General features: G+C 37.3%; 1 non-coding gene across 1 annotated transcript; it reads right to left on the reverse strand.

Moving 5' to 3' along the window:
- Positions 1–5,255: 5,255 nt before the first annotated feature.
- On the reverse strand, positions 5,256–5,362 carry LOC126023507 (U6 spliceosomal RNA). The gene has a single exon (XR_007500624.1). It is a non-coding gene; the product is annotated as a U6 spliceosomal RNA (small nuclear RNA).
- Positions 5,363–7,554: the final 2,192 nt, after the last annotated feature.

Consider the following 7,554-nt stretch of genomic DNA (forward strand, 5'->3'; position numbering starts at 1 on the left):
AGAAAGAAAGAAAGAAAGAAAGAAAGAAAGAAAGAAAGAAAGAAAGAAAGAAAGAAAGAAAGAAAGAAAGAAAGAAAGAAAGAAAGAAAGAAAGAAAGAAAGAAAGAAAGAAAGAAAGAAAGAAAGAAAGAAAGAAAGAAAGAAAGAGAAAGGAAGGAAGGAAGAAAGGAAGAAAGAAAGAAAGAAAGGAAGGAAGGAAGGAAGGAAGGAAGGAAGGAAGGAAGGGAGAGAGAAGGAAGGAAGGAAGGGAGAGAGAAAGAAAAAAGAGAGAGAAAGAAAGAAGAAAGAGAAAGAAAGAAAGAAAGAAAGAAAGAAAGAAAGAAAGAGAAAGAACGCAAACAAGAAAGAAAGAAGAAAGAAAACAAGGAAGAAAGAAAGAAAGAAGAAAGGAAGGAAGGAAAGAAAGAAAGAAGAAAGAAAGAGAAAGAAAGAGAAAGCAAGAAAGCAAGAAAGAAAGAAAGAAGGAAGGAAAGAAAGAAAAAGAAAGAAGGAAAGAAAGAAGGAAGGAAAGAAAGAAAGAAAGAAAGAAAGAAGAAAGAAAGAAAGAAAGAAAGAAAGAAAGAAAGAAAGAAAGAAAGAAAGAAAGAAAGAAAGAAAGAAAGAAAGAAAGAAAGAAAGAAAGAAAGAAAGAAAGAAAGAAAGAAAGAAAAGAAAATCATGTTCTGGAAGACAGAAGTGCAAACTCTGTCTTTCAGAAGTCATAAAACTTTTGGCACTTGTTTATAGCAATCATATTGCTTACCCTGGTCTAATTATGAAATCAATAATACATTCACTTTTAAATTTTCAATCCGGATTGAAAAACTTTGTGTTCCCTATGCGTATTCAGACACTGAATGCACAGCAGAGGCAAGTGGGAATATAGTTTTCTGTCTAGTTTATAAAACTACTCAAGGCAAATTCCCTCTATTGAAAGACTTTGGGGAAAAGACTAATCTTCACAGATAATAGAACCCTCGGAAAGCAAAAAGATCTGTCAATATAGCTTCAGAGCAGTTTCTGATGAAAAGCAGAGGGTAGCCAGCAGTGGTTGGAGACATAATAGCATGCTTGTGACACGCCTTTCCTCTGTAATCTCTCTCTCTCTCTCTCTCTCTCTCTCTCTCTCTCTCTCTCTCTCTCTCTCTCTCTCTCTCTCTCTCTCTCTCTCTCTCCTCCTCTCTCTCTCCTCTCTCTCTCTCTCCTTTGCTTTTGTCTAAGGACAAAGTTTTTTATCACAGAAAACATAACACCTACACTACCCAAGAATCTAGGTGGGATGGAGTGAGGTGGAGGTGAACTTCACAAACTCTACAGATAACACATTTGACACATTCCAAGTGCCGAAAATAAGTGTTCTTGCACCTGCAAAGTGATTCTCACAAAATGAAGTGCAATGACAAGTTAACATCTAGGTTCCCAGTTACCACTTAGCTGCAGGGGAGTGTTTGAAGCTATTTTATTTTGGAAATTAGACTTATTAAAGAGTCCTCTTCATAGAAACATAACTTTAAAGAGCTTCAATATTAATATGTATCATAAAAATCTAGAATTAATTAAAAGTAATTTAGAAATCCATGACATTTTGTTCCTGTGAATCAATAATTGAAAATGTATATACTCTGCAAAACGTACTACAATATACTTTCCCCATTATAAGTAAGACTTCCTTTCTTCTCTTTCTTTGTTTTCTTTCCTTTCCTTTCCTTCTTTCATTCCTTTCTTGCTTTTCATCTCAATTACTTTTATTTTTCTTTCTTGCTATCTATCTCAATTTCTTTCATTTCCTTTCCTGCTTTCTTTCAATTGATTTCTTCTTTCTTTTTTATTTTTCTTTCTTTCCTTCTTTCTTTTTTCTTTTCCTTTCTTTTTTTTTTTACTTATTTCTTCTCTTTCTACTTATTTTCTTCTCTTCCTTTCTTTATATGTTTTGATCAGCCTCCAGTAGTATTTAGAAGCTACTACTAGCAACTTAATGCTTAGAGGTTGCTCCTGGAAGTACTTGGAGGATCTCACCCAGACCTCCTGCATAAAATGCATACATGTCAGTCTTTTAAGCTATGTTCCCTGCCCTAAATATGCATTTTTGATTTGTTTGTTTGAGGGCCCACAAGAATTACTACCAGGTTTATATTCAGGAATTATTCCTGGTAGGCTCAAAGCTCTAACTCGGATCAGTCGCATGCAAGGCAAATAACCTACCTGCTGTAGGCAGAAGAGTTAAGGCAATTTTTTAAATAAACATATTAAAAAAATAAATAGAACATCCAGGATTCTAATTTGTCTTTTACCTGGAGTCTTGGATGCAATCCTAGTGGCCAAGCACTCAGCAACATAGCACAGATTTTTGACTGATTTGTGTCTTTGCCTCCTCTCTGCTCCTCCTTTCATCTTGCCTAAGTAAGTATGGAATGAGTAAGGAACATGTGAGACTTGTAGATTTTACTTCCTACAGGTAACCCTTCTCAGTTACCTGGAGATACCATTTCACCTTCTTTCTGCCAGAGATCATACTTGGTAGAAATATTTCTCAAACTATTTTATACTCTTATACTCTGATCCTTGGGGTCAGAGAGATAGTAGAGTCTATAAGGCACTTGCCTTGCATGTGGCCAATCTTAATTCAATACTTAGCATTACCATAGGTCCCTAGAACATCATAAGGAGTGATCCCTGAAAGCAGAGCCAAGAGCATGCCCTGAGCGCCTCCAAATGTAGCCCCTACAAAACAAACAAAAGGGTTAAACCTTTGTGTCCCAGGACACACCTTTGGTATTTCCAAAATCTGGGTTAAATTAATGGGTTGAAATACAAATTAGATGAGTGCCAAGCAGGAGCTAGAGGCATTTGGAAATGCCACCACTATACCTGAGGTGTCCTCATAGTTTTTCTATGAATCTGATGAATTGAGTTTATTTGAGAATAGATATTTACAGGCATAATTAATTTGGGATATCAAAACAAAATTATCATGGTTTGGAGCTGAAGCGGTGGCACAAGGGATAAGGTGTGTGCCTTGCCTGTGCTAACCTAGAACGGACCATGGTTTGATTCCCCCAGCGTCCCATATGGTCCTCCAAACCAGGAGCGATTTCTGAGCATATAGCCAAGAGTAACCCCTGAGCATCACCGGGTGTGGCCCAAAAACAAACAAAAAAGAATTATGGTTTTAGGATGGACCCTCAATCCAGTGATTGGTATCTATATAAGATAAAAAGTAGAAAGAGAGGAGAGAGAGGGAAAGGGAAAAAGGGTGAAGAGAGTGGAAGGAGAAGAGAGAGAGAGAGAGAGAGAGAGAGAGAGAGAGAGAGAGAGAGAGAGAATAGATCTCTACATAGGAAAGAAGAAGGCCATATTAAGACAAAGGCAGACATTGCAGTTATGGGTTTTAGAAGGAAGGGCAGGAACTATCCAATGCTGGAAAAAGAGTCAAGGAAGGATTGTCTCCTGGAGCTTTGAGGGAAGACGTTGCTGATACCTTGACTTGGCTGAGGGTTTCCAAAACTTAGAGTTAATACATTTCTGTTGTACTTGGGTGATCCCTTAATAGACAGGTTGCAAAATATGCTTTGTGTGCAGGTGGACTTCTGGCCATAACATGCTCCCCTGAGGACCTCCAGATGCATCTAGCTCAGAGCTCAGTAGCCTAAGGGCATTGCCAGATATGTCTTTAACACAAAAAGAAGAACAGGGGCCGGAGAGATAGCACAGTGGTAAGGCGTTTGCCTTGCATGTGGAAGGTTGCTGGTTCGAATCCCGGTATCCCATATGGTCCCCAGAGCCTGCCGGGGGTGATTTCTGACCGTAGAGCCAGGAATAACCCCTGAGCATTGCCAGGTGTGACCCAAACACACACACACACACACACACACACACACACACACAAAAAAAGAACAAATAAAGACATTTCTGCTTTGCTTTGTTGGGAGGGGGTGGGACATACTCAGCAGTGCCCAGGAGTTACTCCTTATGCTGTGCTTGTGAATTACTCCTGGCAGGGCTTTAGATGCTATGGGGTACTAGAGATCTAATCCTGATGGGTATGCAAGGCAAGTACCCCACCTTGACTTGTATAAATAGCCTCAGCTTCTGCTTTTTTAAGCCATTTAGTTTGTGATAACTTGTTTTAGTCATTCTGAGAAAATACACACCACCATTTGACAACAGCAATGATTTTAAATGGTTGTTAAAGGATTGCTAATTCATTTTGCAGGAAGCAGGGAGTGTGGTACTTCACACCCAGTGGTATTTGAGAACTACTCCTGGTTCATTGCTCAGGGCCACTCCAAGTAGTGTTCTGGGGTTCATGCAGTGTCAGGGATTAAACCCTTAGCTTCTTCCTGCAAAACATGGGCTCTGATATTCTGAGCTATTTTCCTGGATTCTAAGAATTTATATATATGCATACACATATGCATATATATTTAATATACATATGTATTAAATAAAATTAGTATGTAATGTTAAATTAGAAATTTAATTTTTTTAAGTTTTATTTAATTTTGGTGTATTTGGGTCACACTTAATATTGCCCAGGGGCTATTCCTCACTCTGTGATTGGGTTCATTCCCAGAAGTGTTCTGTCAACTATGAGGGAATAGGAAATAAATCTGGGTTTCCCATGCAAAACATGTCCTCTAATCCTTTGAGCTTTTTCTCTGACCAATAGACAGGGAGATTATATATATTATTGCTGAAATAATTTTCCTGTTTGACAAATAAAACCATTGAGATTGAAAGCATTAAAATAACTAAAAGCAAATAACATAATAAGAGTTAACACTGGAGTGTAAACTAGACTCTGTGACAATCTCCTTATATAATTATCTCATCTTTATAACATGACTAAGAAGATACTCTAAATTCTCCCCTTATTTAAAAGTTAAGATAAATATAAATGATGTAACCAAAGGCATCAGTACTTGACAAACAAAACTCAAAACTAGTGTGATTATAATGTCCAGGTATCAAATTTTTTTACTTTTTTTTTTTGTTTGATTTTTTTGGCCACACCTGGCAGTGCTCAGAGGATACTCTTGGCTCTGTGCTCAGAAATTACTCCTGTCAGTGCTTGAGAACCATATGGGATGATAGGAATTGAACCTGTGTCAGTCACATGCAAGCCAAACACCCTACTGTACTGTTGCTCTGGTTCCTAAAATTTTCTATATTGTATATTGACACATTTGCTTCTTGTCATGATTAGATCCCCTTGACTACTTTATAGGATGCTCTCTTTTCCAAAGCATTCTTTTATTTATTTATTTATTTATTTTTTAAATATGGAACGCTTCACGAATTTGCGTGTCATCCTTGCTCAGGGGCCATGCTAATCTTCTCTATATCGTTCCAATTTTAGTATATGTGCTGTCGAAGCAAGCACTATATATATTTTTTTTTTAACTAAAGGACTTGAGTGCCACTACTGGCAGGTATTAGGAATAATCCCTAGCTTTGAATCCTAATCGGAAATGATTCCTAGAAACACTTAGAAAAACAATGTAGCTTGGGGTATTGAACCGGGCTCAGCTGGGTGCAAGGCAACCAGGTGCCTTACCTCCTGTATTATCTCTTGAACCCCTAAAATCGCTGACTCCAATGCAATCATCCCATAACATCATGTTTTAATGCCTTATATTACTATATTTAAAATAACCTCTCAGCTTTTCTGCCCACAGGCATCCTTCGATACAAAGGGTGGACAAACCAAGATGGCAGCTCGGGATGCCACATGAGATACCATACCTAGCTGGTACTACGAGATGTTCCCGAGAAAACCCTTTAACATACACTTTATTTCAAGGTTATACCTTCTTTTAGGAATCGAAGCACGTGGCCAATCAGATCACCGAAGCAGTAACCGTGACATACAAACTTAAACTACAGACTATACTCACCGAACACGCTCAAGCAAACTAACACTCCCTTGCTATTCTGCAAGGAACTGTTTCACTGATATTTTCATGAACTGGAATATGTAAAATATGCTTTTTTCTTTCTTTTTTTCCAAAATGCTTTTGCTAGATGATGCAAATCTGAAATATCACACAGTCTTCCACTATTTGTTGAATCTGGAAACCAGGGAGAGAGCAGCCCATTCACTGTTTGTCTCTGTTTGATAAGTCAGTGCCTTACTTTTGTACATCTTTGCAGTTCTGATGGGATCTTTTTATTTATCACAATTATACAATGATAATTTGTAAATGCTTATCATCCTGGCACCACAATTTATCTTAGTTTATGGTGTTTGTTTTTGTCTTTTTTTGCCAGAATTTATCATCAGTCTTTCCACACATTACAGGACTGTAGACAGTGGGTGGAGGCCCAGAGGAGTTTTGTAATATGATGAGGGGGAGAAGCTTCAGTTGGTTTTAAATGTGAAACCATATCCTTCCTGAATAATCAAAAAATGTCAATGTCTCTTACCTTCTCCTACTTTAGTATATACTTTACACAAATCTCAAGTTTCAGTTGATGCATTTTCTACATGGACAATCTTCTTAGAGACCTTCTTAGAGTTTTCTAGACTTATTTTTTTATAGTGAGGGTCTCTCTTTAATAATTCAATCACATAAGAAATATATACTAGTAATTTAACTTATGTAAGTGAAAGTTATGAGTAATCAATAAAATAAAACACAAATTGTACTATGTTATGTATTTGTATTTGTACTGTTCTTATACTTTAACCAAGCAGGTCAATCACAATGTCTTTCTTGTGCGTTTTCTCAGGGTATATAAATTGGTTCAGAAGTAAAGCTCTGAGTGAAGATCAGTGGATTTGATTCCTTCCATTACAGATGTGGGGTTTTCTCTAACATAGCTAAAAGGCTTAAATCTCTTATTTTCTAATTCAGATCTAATTTCTCAGCATGGAACAGAAACATGAGGCAAGAACTCTAACATTCATTTGTGTAGTTGGTTCCGAGGAGCACACAGAGAAGTAGAACAATTTGGTAAATAGAGGAATAGATAAAAGAGACACAGAAAAAAATTGTAAATCAAGGTTCATGAAATATAACTTATGAAGGCTTTCATTTTGTTCTATTAGGGGAGCATTTTCTGTGCTGCTGGGATGGTTAGGAGTAATTCCAGGCTGTAGTTGGAGGATCATGTGGTGCTGGGGATCACACTCAGGCCTCTTGCCTGGGAAGCTTCTACTTCAGCACTTGGAGTTATTTTCGTAGCCCAGATTATGAATTATTTAATGCTCTCCCAATCTACTTTTGACTATATTATCTAATATTTTGTAACAAATAACTCAAAACCATAAGTATTCAAGCAGCACTATTTACTTTTTCTGTGGATCAGGCATCTAACATTGACTTAACAGAAACCTTGTCTCAGGGTCTTGTGAAAGAGAGGAAATATTGAATGAGACGACAGCTGGTCTAAGTTCTTTGACATAGAAGCATCTTTATAGGATTGTTCACAAGATGGATTCTGACTTCAAAGAAGGAGAAAGATAAAGAGCAACCAAGGAGGAAGTCACTATTGTTTATGACTTAATTCTAAAAGTGACATCTGTTGCTGCTGCTGCCTTCTATTTTTCACTGGATCTGACCTAAGCTTAGA

This window comes from Suncus etruscus, chromosome 11 (assembly GCF_024139225.1).
Source record: "Suncus etruscus isolate mSunEtr1 chromosome 11, mSunEtr1.pri.cur, whole genome shotgun sequence".
NCBI classification, from domain to species: Eukaryota; Metazoa; Chordata; class Mammalia; order Eulipotyphla; family Soricidae; genus Suncus; species Suncus etruscus.